Below are 19,894 nucleotides of genomic sequence, written 5' to 3'. Positions count from 1 at the left end.
AGTTAGTGTCAGTTCTCTTATCCTTTTCTTTCTTTCTTTTCTTTTTTTTTTTTTTTTTTTTGAGATGGAGTTTTGCTCTTGTGGCCCAGGCTGGAGTGCAATGGCGTGATCTCGGCTCACTGCAACCTCCGCCTCCCAGGTTCAAGCACTTCTCCTGCCTCAGCCTCCCAATTAGCTGGGATTACAGGCACCCACCACCAAGCCTGGCCAGTTTTTTGAATTTTTTAGTAGAGATGGGATTTCACCATATTGGCTAGGCTGGTCTCGAACTCCTGACCTCAGGTGATCCACCTGCCTCAGCCTCCCAAAGTGCTGGGGTTACAGGCGTGAGCCACTGCACTCGGCTGTCTTATACTTTTTACAATGTGGGTGTCTTGCTGCCAAAATGTTGGTGTTTAAATGTACTACCCTCAATTTTTGTGCGCTATAGCCTCTAAATGCAAGTCAGCTATTTCTTTTTTTCTTTTTCCTTCCTTCCCTTCCCTTTCTTTCTTCTTTCTTTCTTTCTTTCCTTCCTTCCTTCTTTTCTTTCTTTCTTTCTTTCTTTCCTTTCTTTCTTTCATTCGTTCATTTCTTTTGACAGAGTCTCACTCTGTCACCCAAGCTAGAGTGCAGTGGCATGATCATGGCTCACTGCAGCCTCAACTTCCCAGACAAACAATCCTCCCAAGTAGCTGGGACAATACATGTGCACTGCCACACCGGGCTAATTTTTGTAGAGACAGAATCTCGCTATGTTGCCCAGGTTGCAAATTAGCTATTACATCTATAGCTCAACCAAAGGAAAAGCTAGCTATTTAGATTAACGGAGATATGGTATGCTCATATACTGTAAAGGCAAATTTTAAAAATTTTGTGGCTAATTTTTATTATATTTGAGTTTTACCTTACATGTTTCTTTAGAGTTTAACTCCTGCACAAGATGCAATTTCCATTGTAATATCTGCCTTACCAGGGTTGTTCTGAGAATCAAGTGATATATGTTTAATTGCTTTGCAAAACTTAACAGTGCTATGAAATGTACATTGTTTCTGTCCTCTGGATAAGACTTGGCCAGGAATTCATTCTAATAGATTTGATCTTATTTGTTTTGTGTTTTCATACAGAAAGGGAATTATAGATAAGTATAGAACAACAGCCATGATGATGATGATAGGAGCTTAGAAGACGAATTGACCACTTACCGCATGCCAGAAAATGTGCTTAGTCCTGTAAGAAGATTATCTCAGTTAGATACTTCTTTGTGGGGAGTTCCTCCTCTAGATTTTCTATCATCTAGGCCCTCCTAGAGTTACCTCACTTCGGATTGGGAAATCTCCAAGTGTGTGTGTGTGTGTGTGTGTGTGTGTGTGTGTGTGTGTGTGTGTGTGTCTAGTGCTTTTTTATTCTTATAGAGCTGAACTGGTAAGTGTTAGGCAGGGAAATATTTATTTCCTACTCAACATGTTTCCATGGTGAGGAATTTTTATTAGAAGAAGATGTGAGCTTCTTCCTTTCCCCCCACCCCCTCCACTGAGGGCAGGAGAGTGACTTTTCTGATTGAAGAGTTTGGAAGAGGGAATTGGGCATTTGTGGATTAGCCAGTCTTGTACATTTTGGGCATGACTGCTTGCAGAGAGGACACATTCTGGTTTTCAGTCTCCACCATGCTGTGACTTAGCAAAATATGCTCTATACCTGTGGGTGAGATATGCACCTGTTTAGTGCTGCCTATGGCTGGGTAGGTAAATCTGACTAGCTCAGCAACTATTAGCAAGTCCACTTGGTTGTATGTCTTTAATTCAACTTTCACCAGAAATAAAGCTAATATTTTCAATCTCTCACTTCTGTGTCTACTTTTAATTGGTTCCAAATTTAGATGGGAAAGAGAAGTGTTATGAATTAACTACTTAAACACCTGATAAGGGGCAGTATAAGGGAGTGGTGAAGAGCACTGGTGTGGAAATGAAATTGCCGATTTCAAATTCTGGCTCCATGACTTATTAGCTGTGTTACATTGTGCAAGTTTCTTAACCTCCTGTGCGTTAGTTACCTTATCTTTAATTTAAAAAAAAATTTTTTTTTGAGACGTCTCACTCTTTTACCCAGTCTGGAGTGCAGTGATGCAATCATGGCCCACTGCAGCCTCAACCTGCCAGGCTCAAGTGTTCTTTCCGTCTCAGCTTCCCGAGTGGCTGGGACCACAGGCACACACCACCATGCCTAGCTAATAAGACGAGGTCTCATTATGTTTCCCAGGCTGGTCTCAAACTCCTGAGCTCAAGCAATCCTCCCTCCTCAGCCTCCCAAAGTGCTAGAATTATAGGCATGAATCACCATGTGCAGCTTAATTACTGTATCTGTAAAACAGGGACAATAGTAGTCCCTATTTTACCTTCACTGAGTTGGTGAGAGGATTAAATAATTTAAAGCATGTAGAATGTTTCCAACAGTCCTGGGCACTTAATAAGCATTAAAAAAAACTGTTAGCTATTCTTATTATTATATCAATATTGACAGCCCAAGGATATAATCTAAATATTTGCAAATAATTTGCACTCAGCTTCTTTTTTTGAGACAGGGTCTCACTTTGTCACCCAAACTGGAGTGCAGTGTTGCAATTTTGGCTCACTGCAACCTCTGCCTCCTGGGCTCAAGCAATCCTCCCACCTCAGCCTCCTGAGTAGCTGGGACCACAGGCTTTCACCACCGCACCCAGCTAATTTTTTGTATTTTTGGTAGAGACAGGGTTTCACCACGTTGCCCAGGCTGGTCTCAAACTCTTGGACTCAAGCGATCCACCCACGTCAGCCTCCCAAAGTGCTGGGATTACAGGTGTGAGCCACCATACACAGCTGCACTCAGCTTCTAACTTTCTTCCTGCAGTGACTGAATGTTTATGTCTCTCCAAAATTCATATGTTGAAATCCTAACCTAGGGCCTGCCTGTAATCCCAGCACTTTGGGAGGCCAAGGTGGGCAGATCACAAGGTCAGGAAATCGATACCATCCTGGCTAACACAGTGAAACCCCGTCTCTACTAAAAATACAAAAAATTAGCCGGGTGTGGCGGTGGGTGCCTGTAGTTCCAGCTACTCGGGAAGCTGAGGCAGGAGAATGGCGTGAACCCGGGAGGCGGAGCTTGCAGTGAACCAAGATTGCGCCATGCACTCCAGCCTGGGTGACAGAGCAAGACTCCATCTCAAAAAAAAAAAAAAAAAAAATCCTAACCCAATTCTTAAGTGATGGTATTAGGAGGTGGGGCCTTTGGGAGGTGATTAGGTCATGAGGATAGAGCCCTCATAAATGGGATTAATGCCCATAATTTGCTTGACTATAGTAACCACTATATATATCACTATATATTGGCTTGACTATAGTAACTACTACATATATATTTTGGCTTCCCTGGGCCACACTGGAAGAAAAAGAATTGTTTTTGACCACACATAAAATACACTAACACTAATGATAGCTGTTGAGCTAACAAACAAACAAACAAAAAAAATCGCAAAAAAATCTCATAATGTTTTAAGAAAGTTTACAAATTTCTGTTGGGCTATATTCAAAGCTGTCCTGGGCCACATGCAACTCACAGGCCACAGGTTGGACAGGCTTGATGTATTTCAAAACATCACGTTGTATACCTTAAATATAATAAAAATAAAATATGGCTGGTCAAGCTGGGCATGGTGGCTCACGCCTGTAATCCCTACACTTTGGGAGAGCAAGGTGGGTGGATCACCTGAGGTCAGGTGTTCGAGACCAACCTGGCCAACATGACGAAACCCTGTCTTTACTAAAAATACAAAAAACAAAACTACCCGGGCTTGGTGGCAGGCGCCTGTAATCCCAGATACTCCGGAGGCTGAGGTGGGAGAATCACTTGAATCCGGAAGGCGGATATTGCAATGATCCGAGATTGTGCCATTGCACTGCAGCCTGGGCAGCAAGAGCTAGACTCTGCACCAAAAAAAAAAAAAAAAAAAAAAAAAAAAAAGGCTGGTCTCAGTGCAGTGGAATTAATTGATACAACCAGTTATTTCTTTCTTTCTTTTTTTTTTTTTTTTTTTTTGAGACAGGGTCTCAGTCTGTCCCCCAGGCTGGAGTGCAGTGGCATGATCTTGGCTCACTGCAACCTCTGCCTCCTAGCTTCAAGTGATTCTCCAGCCTCAGCCTCCCGAGTAGCTGGGATTACAGGTATAGGCCACCACAGCCAGCTAATTTTTGTATTTTTTTGTAGAGACAAGGTTTCTCCATGTTGCTCGGGCTGATCTCAAACTCCTGAGCTCAAAGCCATCCACCTGCTTTGGCCTCCCAAAGTGCTGGGATTACAGGTGTGAGCCATTACACCCGGCCCAGTTATAGATTTATTCGTTCTGTCTTCACTCCCAGTGATTCACTTGACTAGACTTAAAATATAAATAGGCCAAGGGCAGTGGCTCATGCCTGTAAACCCAGCACTTTGGGAGGTTGAGGTGGGAGGAGTACTTGAGCCCAGGAGGTCAAGACCAGCCTGGGCAACATGGTGAGATTCCATCTCTACAAAAAATGTAAAAATTAGCCAGTGTGGTGGTGCACGCCTGTAGTCCCAGCTACTCAGGAGGCAGAGGCAGGAGAATCACTTGAACCCAGGAGGCAGAGGTTATGGTGAGCCGAGATCGCACCACTGCACTTCAGCCTGGGCAACAGAGAGAGACTCCTTAAAAAAAAAAAAAAAAGGCCAGGTGCAGTGGCTTACACCTGTAATCCCAGCACTTTGGGAGGCCAAGGCTGGCGGATCACCTGAGGTCAGGAGTTCGAGACCAGCCTGACCAACATGGTGAAACCTGTCTCTACTAAAAAATACAAAAATTAGCTGGGTGTGGTGGTACGTTCCTGTAATCCCAGCTACTCAGGAGGCTGAGGCAGGAGAATCACTTGAACCCAGGAGGTGGAGGTTGCAGTGAGCTGACATCACACCATTGCACTCCAGCCTGGGCAACAGAGCGAGACTCCATTTCAAAAAAAAAAGCCAGGCACGGTGGCTCACGCTTGTAATCCCAGCACTTTGGGAGGCCGAGGTGGGCAGATCACGAGGTCAGGAGATCAAGACTATCCTGGCTAGCATGGTGAAACCCCATCTCTACTAAAAATGCAAAAAATTAGCCCGGTGTGGTGGTGGGTGCCTGTAGTCCCAGCTACTCGGGAGGCTAAGGCAGGAGAATGACATGAACTTGGGAGGCGAAGTTTGCAGTGAGCTGAGATTGCGCCAGTGCACTCCAGCCTGGGTGACGGAGCGAGACTCCATCTCAAAAAAAAAAAAAAATGTTGATTCACTAGTTATTACAATAGGGGGATTCTGTGAGCTAAATATGCTTTAATTATATAATTAAATATAGTTTAATTTTTTTCTCCCATTTCTCTACTTGCCACAATCTGCAAAAATGAGACTCACAGTGACATTCCTAGGGGGCACTTATCAGGCTAGTCCATAGTGATCACCCTTATTTCAGAGTCACATGGCATTTTATCTGTCCTACACAATTTAGTAGTTAAATGTGTGCTGTCATATGTAGTAGGATGCTGGATAAGGTAGACTTTTGATAAAAGAATTATCTGAGTGGCTCCTAGGGTGCAAATATGTTGCAGTAATATTTGGGGAATGGTGCTCAATATTTTATTATGAAAAATTTCAGACACAGAAAACATGAATTTTGTTACAAATACCTGTATAGTTACCATTCTGCCATGAACACTTTAATACACATGCTTTTATTTATTTATTTATTTTTAGTTTTTATTTTTTGAGATAGAGTCTTGCTCTGTCACCCAGGCTGGAGTGCAGTGCCCGCAATCTCAGCTGACAGCTGACTGCAACCTCTGCCTGCCAGGTTCAAGCAATTCTCCTGCCTCAGCCTCCTAAGTAGCTGGGATTACAGGTGCATGCCACCATGTCGACTAATTTTTGTATTCTTAGTAGAGATGGGGTTTCACCATGTTGGCCAGGCTGGTCTCCAACTCCTGACCTCAAGTGATGCGCCCACCTCGGCCTCCCAAAGTGCTGGGATTATAGGTGTGAGCCACTGCGCCTGGCCTAATACATATGCTTTATTACATAACCGATCTATCCATTTATCATTTGATCCATCCATCAGTCCATCTTACTTTTCTGATGCATTTCAAAGTAGAGTGTTGCAGTAAAATTTTGAAATGCTAACATTCTTCTGGGTGTAGTGGCACATGCCTATAATCCCAGTGCTGCGGGAGGCCAAGGCAGGATGGTCCCTTTAGCTCAGGAGTTCGAGTCCAGTCTGGGCAACATAGAGAGACCTCGTCTCTACAAAAATTAAACAAAATTAGCTGGGTGTGGTAGCAGGCACCTGTGGTCCCAGCTACTTGGTGGGGCTGAGGTGGGAGGATTGCTTGAGCCCTGGGGGTTTGAGGCTGCGGTGAGCTGTAATCACATCACTGCACTCCAGCCTGGGTGACATAGCAAGACCCTCCAGCCTGGGTGACAGCAAGACCCTGTCTCAAAATAAAAGAAAGAAAAAGGCCGGGCGTGGTGGCTCACGCCTGTAATCCCAGCACTTTGGGAGGCTGAGGTGGGTGGATCACAAGGTCATGAGATCGAGACCATCCTGGGTAACACGGTGAAACCTCGGCTCTACTAAAAATACATAAAAATTAGCTGGGCGTAGTGGTGGGCACCTGTAGTCCCAGCTACTCGAGAGGCTGAGGTAGGAGAATGGCATGAACCCGGGAGCCGGAGCTTGCAGTGAGCCGAGATCCCATCACTGTACTCCAGCCTTGACGACAGAGCAAGCCTCCGTCTAAAAAAAAAAAAAAAAGAAAAGAAAAGAAAAGAAAAAAAGAAAAAAAAAGAAAGAAAGAAAAAAAATGCTAACATTTGATTCCTTTCTTGGAATTTCTTGTGACTCCTTGATTTCCTCTTGAAAGGCAGAAGCCATATGGCAGAGCAGACAAAGTCTGGAGCCTGACTGCCTGGGCTTGAAATCCAGCCCTGCCACCTACTAGCTGTGTGACTTGAGCAACCTTACTGTGACTTAGTGTTCTCATCTGAAATGAGAGGATTATAACAGTTCCTACTTGTTGTGGGACTAAATGAGGTAGTTACAGGCAAGGCATCTGCAACAGTGCTTGGTGAACAAACACTTGTAGAATGCTAAGTGGCACTAGGCACTTTATACGTATTAACTCATTTAATTGTCACCAAAACCTTATGAGGTAGTACTATTGTTATAAAATATAATGAATATTAAGCTATTATTGTTTGTTTTAGCAGAAATTCATAGAGGAAAAAGTCTCTACTTAGTTTACAGTGGCACAATTGTCACTCATTGTAACCTCAAACTCCTGGGTGTAAGCAATCCTCCTGACTTAGCCTCCTGAGTAGCTAGGACTACAGATGTGCACCACCACACCTAGCTAATTTTTAAATTCTTTTGTAGAGACAGGGTCTTACCCAGGCTGGTCTTGAACTCCTGGCCTCAAACCATTCTCCCACCTCAGCTTCCCAAAGCTCTGGGATTACAGACATGCACCACTGCACCAAGCCTAGTTTTTTAGTTTTAAAACAGGCATTTTGAAGTTCATGACAAAGAGAATACTTTGGAAAGGAAGGCTTTTTGAAAGAAACGGCTCTTTGCCTGTCAAAAACCAGAGTACCCAGAGTCAAAGTTTATGTCATTAACAATTGATTTGGAACAACAGGTGAAGAGTTTCGCCCAATCAAATTATATAACGATGCCTGGCCTTGGGGAGGAGAGAGAGAAAGAACCAGGGAGAGGCTGATGACAGTATCTGGAACTTGCCCTAATCCAGGCTGATTTCCACAGTTGGGATAAAAGTACCTCTGGATTTGACAGCGAAGGAGAATTGTGCTTTCCTGTGACTACTTGGACTGGGGGTTGGGGGTGGAGTAAGGTGAGGTAGCTCTTGATGTGCAATGCTTTTTTTTTTTTTTTTTTTCTTACCTCATCCCTCTCTCCAGTTCAAACTGAAACTTGTCATCCACTGCCTCAGGAAAGGGAGGCCATAAGAAACAAAATAAGTTAATTTTTTGGCTTTTGAGCACTAAAAACTTTTGACCTGGCCAAAAAGTAAAAATAAAAACACCTAAAATCCCAGCACTTGGGGAGGCCCAGGCTGGTGGATCACCTGAGGTCAGGAGTTCAAGACCAGCCTAGCCAACATGGCAAAACCCCTTCTCTACTAAAAATATAAAAAAATTATCCGGGCATGTTGGCACGTGCTTATAGTCCCAGCTACTCGGGAGGTAGAGGCAGGAGAATTGCTTTAACCCAGGAGGCAGAGGTTGCAGTGTGCCGAGATCATGCCACTCGACTCCAGCCTGGGCGACAGAGAAAGACTGTCTCAAGAACAAACAAAAACAAATGAAAAACATGTTTGATAGAGTTATTTCTGGTTCCAGAGAAGACAGAAATTCTCTGGACTGAAAAAGTCCCAGGCAAACAGTTGGTCACCCTACTTGGGAGGGTTCTTCTGTTTCCAATTATACTTGATATTTGTAAAATAAATGCAGTATTGTTATGTTATATTAAGAATTCAGCATTCTACTAATAAATGCAAGGCTTGGCAATCTTTTAGTGTCCCTACTACATATGACATAAATAGCTGGAACTTGCAAAATTTTTAGGAGCTGCACTTGCTGACTTGAGTTGACTGTAATTTTCAATAGTTCCCTTTTTATTTTCGAGACAGAGTCTTGCTCTGTTGCCTAGGCTGGAGTGCAGTGATGCAATCGTAGCTCACTGCAGCCTCGACCTCCAGGACTCAAGCAATCCTGCCATTTCAGCCACCTGAGTAGCTGGGACTACAGGCATGTGCCATCACATCCAATTAATTTTTTATTTTATTTTTTTATAGAGACAGGGTCTCATTATTTTGCTAAGGCTGGTGTCAAACTCCCAGGCTCAAGCGATCCTCCCACTTGGCCTCCTGAGTAGCTAGGTCTACAGGTGGGCACCACCACGACTGGCTAATTATTAAATTTTTTGTAGAGGTGAGGTCTCACTATGTTGCCCAAGGTATTTGTTCCTATTTTTTGCTTTTTAACTTAAAATTATTATTCTAAGCACTTTATATGAGCAAACTATGTAAAGGATAATTCATACATACCACTTTCCATTTGTTTTGTATAACCATGTTTATTTGCCCCAGGAAACTGGAAGTGATTATAATAAATATAAGCAACATGGAGTTATAGTTAAGAGCATAGGATCAGGAGCCAGACTGTTTGGGTTTAAATCCTAGCCTTGCCCCTTATTAGCTGTGTGATGTTGGACTAGTTCCATTTCTTCATCTGCAAAATGGGAGCTAAAATAGTATCTACATAATAAGATGGTTGTGAGGATGAAATTAGTTAATATATGTAAGGTGCTTATAATGAATGATGCCAGGGACATAGTAGGCACTCAAGGATTGTTAGGTGATTTGCAAGTTTTGTTTCATTTTGTTTGAGATCGAGTCTCGCTTTGTCACCCAGGCTAAAGTGCAGTGGCATGATCTCAGCTCACTATAACCTCCACCTCCCGGTTCGGGGGATTGTCCTGCCTCAGCCTCACGAGTAGCTGGGATTACAGGTATGCACCACCAGGCCCAGCTAATTTTTGTATTTTTGGTAGCGATGGGGTTTCACCATGTTGGCCAGGCTGGTCTCCAACTCCTGACCCCAAGTGATCTGCCCACCTCGGCCCCCCAAAGTGCTGGGATTACAGGCATGAGCCACTGCGCCCAGCCAATTTGCAAGTTCTTTTGCCTTACTAAGAAACCTAAAAATTTATCCATAGTTCTTTATTTCCCTAATTAAAACTTCACTAAGAATTGAGAAGGTGAGAATATTTTCTGACATGACACATTGTTTTCCCCTTTAACTTTTAATAGGACTGTCCTACGGACTGAATTGTTTCTTCCCAGTTCCAGCCCCCAAAGTGACCGTATTTGAAGACTACATCTTTAGGAGATAATTAAAGATCATAAGAGTGAGGCCTTAATATGATTAGACTGGTGGCCTTATAAGAAGAGGAGGAAATCTCTCTCTCTCTCTCTCTCTCTCTTTCTCTCTCCCCGCCCCCCGCTCCCCTTCTCCCCCTCTCCCCCTCCCTCCTTTCCTCCCTCTCTGCATCCAGCAAGGAAAGGCTATGTGAGGAAACAATGAGAAGACAGCCTTCTACAAGCCAGGAAGAGAGCTCTCACTGAGGCCCAACCTTGCTGAATGTTGATCTGGGACTTTTGGCCTCCAGGAGAGTGAGAAAAGTAATTTCTGTTGTTTAAGCCATCCAGTCTATGGTATTTTGTTATGGCAGCCAAAGCTGACTAAAATAGATTATAATTAATAAGTAGTAAAGACCTGGGGAAAACTCTTAGAGTTGCATTTATTGGCCAAAGAATGGCCAAGTTTCTTCCCCTCCCTGAGCTATACAAAGGTACCTGATGACTGGGAAGAATGATGAAGTGGAAAGAAGACCTGACTTCTTGGCCCAGCCCTGCCCCTCACCAGCTGAGTCATCTTGGGCATGTCTTGTAACCTCCACTCCTCAATTTTCTCCACAGTATAAAATGAGGCATAAGAGATTAATATATTGATCTCTGTATAAAAGGGTTGAGCTACATGTTTGAATTGATGACAAGGATGAGATGAAAGAGGAGCAGCAATATAGACTAAAGACCAAGAACTTAGAAGACAAAGTAGTTGGAGCCAGAAGCAACTGCCATGACAAGCCCCTAGGTCTTTCCAGAGAGGTTGAGAAGGGTACTGGGTTTTCTACAGGAGGTGGAATGGGGGATTGAGTCAATCCCACCAGGTCTTAAGAGGCAGGGAGACCTTGGCTGTCATTTGGGTTACCAAGAGGTTTTGGCTATATGCTTCCTAAATCATCTTCTATCTCTTGGGTTCTGTAATTTAATGATTAAGGGGAAGAAGAAGGGATGAGGAAAGGGGGAAAGAGGGAGGCTGAGGACTCATTTGTGCTAGAAATGAAATATATAGCTGGTCTCCAAATTCTTCTTTACTGCTGCAAAATACAGGGGTCTGTCTTCCTTCTTTCACATATGTATTTCTCTACCTGTCCATGATATTCATTTTAACTTGATTGGGGTGCCCTGTCTGGGTCTTCAGCACTCCCTTGGGTAGCATTGGTCCTGTAGGTCACAGGAAAATGCTGTCCCTCTCACCTGTCTCATCTATACCTGCAAGATATGTGTTAAATGAGGCTAACCTCTCAGATAAATGTCGGATTCTAGCTCTGCTACCCACTACCATGTGCCTTTGAGCAAGTCACTTAAGCACTCTATGCTACATGTCATTTTGTTTTTAAAGTCTATTAGGCAGTGATAAACAAAACACATACCTCATATGGTTTTGAAGGATAGTTAGAAATTCTCTTTAAATTTTGCATCCTGTGGGAACAGGGACCACGTCTTTCTTGTTCTCATGCTTAGCCTGTAGTAGGTTCTCAGTAATTGTTTTTTGAATGAATAAAAATGGCTTAGCCTGGTGCCTGAAGCATAGTAAGTACCCAAGAAAAGGTGTCTATATATATCTCCTTCTCTAGTGGTTGTCAGTTGTTTTGCCTACCCAAAAGCTAGTGTAAGTTTATTCTATTTTTTTGAGACAAAGTCTCTATCTGTTACCCAGTCTACAGTGCAGTAGGGTAATCACAGCTCATTGCAGCCTCTAACTCTTAGGCTCAAGCAATCCTCCAGCCTCAGCCTCCCAAGTAGCTGGGACTAGAGGCATGCACCACCATGTCAAGCTAATTTTTAAAACTTTTTTTTTTTAGGGACAGGATCTCACTATGTTGCCCAGGCTGGTCTTGAACTCCTGGGCTCAAGTGATCTCCTGCCTTGGCCTTCCAAAGTACTGGGATTCCAGGTGTGAGCACCAAGCCTGGCCTGCCCAGTATCTATTTGTGCATTTTCTAGTCATAAGGCCTCCATTTTCCTTTGTAAAACTTCTCCTTTCTCCTCCTCAGTTGTTGTGATTCTGGGGGCTGACTCCATAGAGCCACTCTAGGAGGTGATATGCGGCCCACACCTGGCCCAATTGAGGCCAATGAGAGGCCAAATGTTTTTCTGGATCTAATGTGAATGGGACATTGTCTTTCCATCAAGGTTGCTAAGTTGGTAAAAGGTAAGCCTGAAGCTCCTGGTGGCCATCTCGTCCATGTGGGAGGAATCTGCCCAGGAGTAAAGCCAAGAGAAAAGAAAAGCAGACTTGAGGGAAGGAGGGAAATGGATTCCTAATGATTTCCTTTAGCATCTGAATTCAGCCAAAAATAAGACAGTCTGTGTCCATAAGGAGCTTACAGATAGGTAAAGACGATGTGATCAGGAGGGTCAGGCTGCCATGGAAACACTAACACAGGCTACATAGCCAGAACTTTGGTGAGTGTAGGTAGGCTTCTGGGCAGGCAGGGAGAGACATCTACAAAGAGATGGAAATGATTAATATGAGTTAGCCAGAAATGGGGCAGCATGTGAGAAAGGGGAGAAAGGAAAACAATGCAGAGATGAAAAACAACAAAACAATGGCTGAAAAGCAAAATAGTACGGTGCTTTCAGGGAATTCAATATGACAAAAGCATACACAACATTTTCCCAAATATGATCTCATTTAATCCGACAATTTGAAATCTTGCACAATAAAAATAATGACCAGTTAGAATGTGTTCAGGTGCAAGTTAATGAAAACCTGTTTACTAGTGACTTATACAATGAAGACATTTAATTACTTAGAGGTAGGCAATCCAGAGCTGGTACTTTGATTCTGTAATGTCATTAAGAATCTGGGGGCTGGGGGTGGTGACTCACATCTGTAATTCCAGCACTTTGGGAGGCTAAGGCGGGTGAATCACCTGAGGTGAGGAGTTCGAGACAGCCTGGCCAACATGGTGAAACCCTGTCTCTACTAAAAATACAAAAATTAGCTGGGCATGGTGGTGCAGGCTTGTAATCCCAGCTACTTGGGAGGCTGAGGCAGGAGCATTGTTTGAACTCGGGAGGTGGAGGTTGCAGTGAGCTGAGATCATGCCACTGCACTCCAGCCTGGGTGATAGAGTAAGACTCTGTCTTAAAATATATATATATGTACATATATGGGGGCTGGGTGCAGTGGCTCACACCTGTAATTCCAGCACTTTGGGAGGCTGAGGAGGGAAGATTGCTCGAGTCCAAGAGTTTAAGACCAGCCTGGGCAACATAGTGAAAACCCATCTCTATCCCCCAAAAAGCCAAACGAAACAAATTAGCTTCATAGGGTGGTGTGTGTCTGTGGTGCCAACTACTCAGGAGGCTGAGACAAGAGGATCATTTGAGCCTAGGAGGGGAGACCGCAGTTAGCCGTGATTGTGCCACTGCATTCCAGCCTAGGTGGTAGAGTGAGACCCTGTCTCAAAAAAAGAAAAAAGAATCTGGGCTCTTCCTATCTTTTTGTTTCACCATTTTTGGCTTTTGGATGCTTATTATGCATTATACATATTACTCGTGGTATATAGAATAATGGCCCCCCAAAATACCCACATTCTAATACCCAGAATCTATTAATATATTACCTTACATGCCAGAAGGGACTTTGTAGATTTGATTGAGTTAAGGATATTGAGGGCTGGGAGCATGGTAGCTCACGTCTGTAATCCTAGCACTTTGGGGAGGCTGAGATGGGTAGATCGCTTGTACCCAGGAGTTGGAGACCAGCCCGGGCAACATGGCGAAACCCCATCTCTAATTAAAAATAAATAAATAGGCCAGGTGCAGTGGCTCACACCTGTAATCCCAGCATTTTGGGAGGCCGAGGCGGGTGGATCATAAGGTCAGGAGTTTAAGACCATCCTGACTAACACGGTGAAACCCTGTATCTACTAAAAATACAAAAATTAGCCAGGTGTGGTGGTGCGCACCTGTAATACCAGCTACTCAGGAGGCTGAGACAGGAGAATCACATGAACCCGGGAGGCAGAGGTTGCAGTGAGCCAAGGCACCACTGCACTCCAGCCTGGGCAACAGAGCGAGACACCGTCTCAAAAAAAAAAAAAAAATTAGCTGTGAGTGGTGGTGCATGCCTGTAATCCCAGCTACTTGGGAGGCTGAGGCAGGAGAATTTTCTGAACCTGGGAGGCAGAGGTTGCTGTGAGCCAAGATCGTGCCATTGTACTCCAGCCTGGGCAACAAGAGTGAAACTCCATCTCAAAAATAAATAAATAAATTTAATTAATTAATTTTTTTTTAAAGAAGCAGAGGTTAGAGAAAGAGAAAGATTTGAAGATACTGTGGTGCTAGCTTTGAAGATGAAGGAAGGAGCCATGAGCCAAGGAATGCAGACAGCTTTTAGAAGGTGGAAAAGTTCCGACCTCCAGAATTAAAATATAATATATTGGTGTCTTAAGCCATTAAGTTTGCGGTAATTTGGCAATAGGAAATGAATTTCTCACCAATGGTTGCAAGACAACTGTCACAGCTCCAGGTATTATTTTCATAGCCACTGCAGGAAGAAGGGTTAGGAGTTTAAAAGGCAGATCCACCCCACATTCATTCCTTTTGTCAAGAAAGCAAAAGCATTCACAGGCATCCTGCCAGCTGACTTTCCCTACAAATCATTGAGAACTTGGACAGAATGGCCACCTCTAGCTGCAAGGGAGGGTAGGAAAGTATCTCACTTTCCAGTCTGATTTGTTTTGTAGATGGGTCAGTCGCTTATTAATGAAAGCATAAGCAGGTTGTGCTGAGGTGCAGAACATTGGAGCATGTGACTGCAGGTGCCCTTCCTCTGGGAGGAAGGGCTGTGGGAAAGTCTTGGTCCTATGTGCTAAGTGTCATTTGCCCTCGGCAGCCCAAGGCAGAGTGATTGAGTGCCTCAGAAACCGGGCTTTTCATAAGTGGCGGTTTTGGTATTTTTGGAAAGTAAGAATGAATATCCTTCTCTAAGGAGACCATCTGAGAGAGACTTTGGTTAGGGAGGGCTGATGTGCGCCTCCAACCAGAGTCAAACGGTCTCGTGCTCTTTCTGAGTTGATTCCTCCCTTTAGACACTTGTGGAGAGAGTGAAGCCTGCTCCAAAATGATAAGGAGTGAAAGCTGAGAAATTATAACCAGAGGAAGGCTCTAGAGAACACAAAAGAGGGCCAGAACTGGAGTGGAGAGGGAAGACAGAAGTAAAACCATGTCTACTATTAAGGACACAATGCAGAGAAAGCTAGGCATTATTTTTATCAGCATTAACCTGATTGGTAGCTCTCTTGTTAGGGGGCAAACTCCCATCAGTGAAAGGCAGTGATAAGTTTGGTGATCATAGTCAGAAAGCTTGGGTAGACTCTTTGGCATAGGATAGACATCCAGGCAAAGGATCTGACAATTGCAGCTTTTGACAAAATATCAGAATCTTGCTGTGGTGAACCAGGAGGAATGCACGGCACTGGGGATAGCAAAGAGTGACTTTGGCAGGGAAACAAAAGCTAAACAAAAAATGTAAGTTGCCTTGTGGGTAGGGATCACCCTCATTGATACTGGCCAGACCATAGGACTGCCCTGTTAGTTCTGGTTGTTGGAGAGAAGTTTGCTTGTTGGGGCAGTTTCTAGAGATCTTTGTGGAGGAGCACCATCCTTGAACCCCATCCCCACCTCCCATGGATTTACTTACATACATGCATAGATATATATGTGCAAAGATGATCACTGCATCAATGTTTGGAAATTTTAAAAAAGCAGAAACAACCTAAATTCCCATTTGAAAGCCTTGGTTAAATAAATTATGCTATATCCATATAACAGAATACTCTGAGGCCATTTATGTTTATATGACTGATGTGGAGTAAGTTCCATATTAAGGGACTTTAGCAAGATGCAGAGCAGTGTATAGAACTCAAATGGAACAGCTTCCATTGTGGGGGCTGTTGTCTCTGGAGGTGAGGACCGAGGTTTGGGGGAGGAAGGAAGACATATTTTTGCTTGTTTTGAATTTTGGTTCTTTTTGAGACAGTGAGACAGTCTCCCTCTGTTTCCCATGCTGGAGTGCAATGGTGAGATCTTGGCTCACTGCAACCTCTGCCTCCCAAGCTCAAAGGATTCTCGTGCTTCAGCCTCCTGAGTAGCTAGGACTACAGGTGTGTGCCACCACGCTGGCTAACTTTTGTATTTTTAGTAGAGGTGGGGTTTTGCCATGTTGGTCAGGCTAGTCTTGAAATCCTGGCCTCAAGTCATCCACTTGTCCCAGCCTCCCAAAGTACTGGGATTACGGGCTTGAGCCACCATGCCCAGCCTGAAAACAATTTTTAACCAGATATATTGTGCCAGCTATTTATTGCTTTATAACAAATCATCTCAAAACTTACTGGCCAAACTAATATTGTATTTGGTTACAATTCTAAGGGTCAGAAATTAGAGCTGAACTCAGCTGGTCATTTCTCGTGTGCGTGCCTGGAGTCACTCATGTGGCTATAGTCATCTGGTAACTAGATATGAGCTGAATGGCTTACGATGACCTCACTTAAATGTCTAGCTGTTGATGCTGGCTGTCACCTGAGACATCTGTCTCCTACAGGTTAACCTGGGCTTCTTTGTACGATGCCAGTGTTCAAAGAGAGCAAGAGCAGACGCTGCAAGGTTTCCTGAGGCCTAGACTCCAGAGAAGCTCATACAACACTTCTGCCACATTCTATTAGTCAAAGAAAGTCACAAGGCCAGCCCTGATTCAAGGATTGGCAAAATAAACTGCACTTCTTACTGGGAGGAGCTGCAAAGAATTTGTGGCCACTTTTAATCCACCACTTGCACGTGTTGCTTTTTCCAATAAAAGGCTCCACTTAATTAAAAAAAAAAAAAGCTGGGCATGGTGGCTCATGCCTACATCCCAGCACTTTTGGAGGCTAAGGTAGGTGGATCCCTTGAGCCCAAGAGTTCAAGACCAGCCTGGGCAACATGGTGAAACCCCATCTCTACAAAAAAATACAAAATTAGCTGGGTGTGGTGGTGCATGCCTGTTGTCCCAGCTACTCCAGAGGCTGAGATAGGAGGATCAACTTAGCCCAGGATGATCAAGGCTGCTACTGTATGTACTCCAGCGTGGGTGACCGAGGGAGATGCTCACACACACACACACACACACACACACACACACACAATGAATGCTATTTGTAATACATTCACAGGATCACAGGATTTTAAGAATTGGGTAGAACCTTCGAGATTATTGAGTACGAAACCTCCAAAGTTTATAAGGAAACTGAGGCCAAGAAAACTGAAGTGTTTTGGAGAAAGTAACACAGTCAGTAGCAGCATCAGGAAGAAAACCAGGTCTTCTGACTTCTAGTCTCGTACTTTTAGTTCCACAGTAGAGTTTTCTTTTTCAAACAAAGCTTATTAGTGATCTTTGATTAAGAAAACTTGACAGCAGTTTTGTAGTCCTACTGTTCTAGTTAATAACTTAAGATTCTATTAACTTCAAAGATTCTTTGTATTACTATTATACTTTAAGTTCTGGGATACATGTGCAGAACATGCAGGTTTGTCATATAGGTATGCATGTGCCATGGTGGTTTGCTGCACCTGTCAACCTGTCATCTATATTAGGTATTTCTCCTAATGCTATCCCTCCCCTTGCCCCCTACCCCCCAACAGGTGTGTGATGTTCCCCTCCCTGTGTCCATGTGTTCTCATTGTTCAACTCCCACTTATGAGTGAGAACTAACTTCAAAGATTCTATCTCAAACAAAGGAAAGAAACTAAAGAAATAGCCCAAGCAATTCTGAGAAAAGCAAAACAGAAATCTATCTTATCTAGTCTCAGTGCTGGTTTTTCTTTTTTTAGGAAATCTAGTCTTAGTGTATCTGTGGAATGAATAATTTACTGAATCATAAATACATTGATCAAAATTGCTTTACAAAATTGTTTAAATGAGTCTAGGTTATTTTTCCTTTTGGCATATTTTTAAATCCAAAATGTACTGTCAAGTATATTTAAGTAATCCTTATTGCTCCCACTGAGAACTTAGGAATTCTCTAACAGCTCTGCTTAGTCTTTAATTAATATAATCTTGATTATTAACTGTTGAATTAATGAACTTAAAGTAATTCAACAACTGTTTATTGTGAACCCACTGATTCAAAATACTGTGCTGAAAACTGTAAAGAATATAGGAAAGAAAACATGAACCCTCCTCTTAAGAAGCTTAAAGTCTAGTTGCAGGCAAACATGTATAGACCTAATTACAACACAAAGAGGAATGAATTAGATTCCATAAGGGAGGTATTAGCAAAGCGTAATGAGGGTATAAAAGAAAGATTATAGTAATGCCAACTGGGCAGGGTGGGAAAGGCTATACCGTTATTTGTGGCAGAAAGGAGGAACGAAAAGACTTTCTATAGTTAGTGTGGTCTGTAGGATTTCCTCACAGAAAGTTAAAGTTGGGGAACTTATACAGCTTAAATACTTAGGATGCATGTCTGGGCTGTTGGAGCCCTCAGAACAGGTAGTCTCCCCATACCCATCCAAGAGGAGCTATCTTTTTGTTCATAAAATTCTGAATTGAAGAATCTATTTAATTACTACTATGTATGAGTATCTGGATTAGATGGAGCCTACCAAACAATTAAAATCAAAGTTTTGGCATGCCAAGTAGGCAAAAACAGGCAAGGAGTCCTTTGAACAGAATTCTCTTTTAATGAGACTTGCTTCTTTTTGGGTTTGCTGACAAAGTAGGATAGATATGTACTTTCATAAAAGAGAGGAATATACAGGAAAATCATTTCTTAATTTATATACATATATTTATTCATTTTTTTCTCACATTCATTCACTGACACTTTCTTTTGTGTTCAAAAACCACCTTAAAAGAAGGCAAAATGGCTAGGCAGAAGTTCCTCTTAAAAAAAAAAAAAAAAACCTAAAATTTGCCTGAATGTCAGTAAGAATGAATGGTAAAATACCTGTTCTGTTCAGTTTGGAATATAGGTCCATAAACTACTTCTCTCATAGCCTTGAAACCCTGAGAACAAGTTGAGTCAATGTGAGGATGGAGTTTTAATCAGCTATTCTTGCTTTCTTGATTTAAATAAGACTCTTATTTTATGAGTGCCTGTGTTATTTTTCAACATCCGGTCACTTATGATATGCAGGTGCTAATGGAGCAAAGGATGTATATCATTGGATAAATATGAAAACTATATTTTTCTTGTGGGACAATACATATTCTTAGGACTGTTACTGAATTACATTTTACTAGTCCTAAAATATTTAGAGTTATGTACTTTAAAGATACAGAGCATAGGTATTAGATCCACACAAAGTATTTAATCAGTGAATGTTCAATGTAGCAGGTAGAGATGAACTTAGCATGTCTCGTAGACTGAACTGGGAACAGACTCTTCAGCCATAAAATGCACTTAACAGTCTATTTAATAGTGGTAAGGTCCTTGAAAATGCAATATCCATGCTAATCTTGCCTTTTTCTAAATCACAGATGAAAAATAGGTCAGTTAGGTAGAGCCTTCTCTTTCTATTTAAAGTGTGACATTTAATCTATTTAAACAACTACCAAAACTTTATTAATTCAATGTAAGAAAAGTATGCTGAGAAAGTAGAGAACTTTATTAAGAACACAAGGTTTTCCAAAATTTGATTTGGATGTCTTAGATCTCAGGACTCAATAAAAATCTCTACGTGGGGGTTTCGATCAAATCAGTAGCAGCAAGTAAGGACCAGAAAAGAGCAATCCAGAATGTAATTAAATCTCACACTGTGAAATAGCTTAAAGGAACTATTTTACAAAAGGTAAGAGGCAAAAATTAGAAGAGGAGCCTCCAGAGAAAGGTTTTCTGCTTCCCTGATGCCTCTGGGGAAAATTCATTTGGGAAGTGAAGTATACACAACCAGAAAGCTTCCAGCAGAGAACAAACCAAGGAGTC

Source organism: Gorilla gorilla, chromosome 1 (genome assembly GCF_029281585.2).
Source record: "Gorilla gorilla gorilla isolate KB3781 chromosome 1, NHGRI_mGorGor1-v2.1_pri, whole genome shotgun sequence".
NCBI lineage: Eukaryota > Metazoa > Chordata > Mammalia > Primates > Hominidae > Gorilla > Gorilla gorilla.
Note: the sequence above shows the minus strand (reverse complement) of the source record.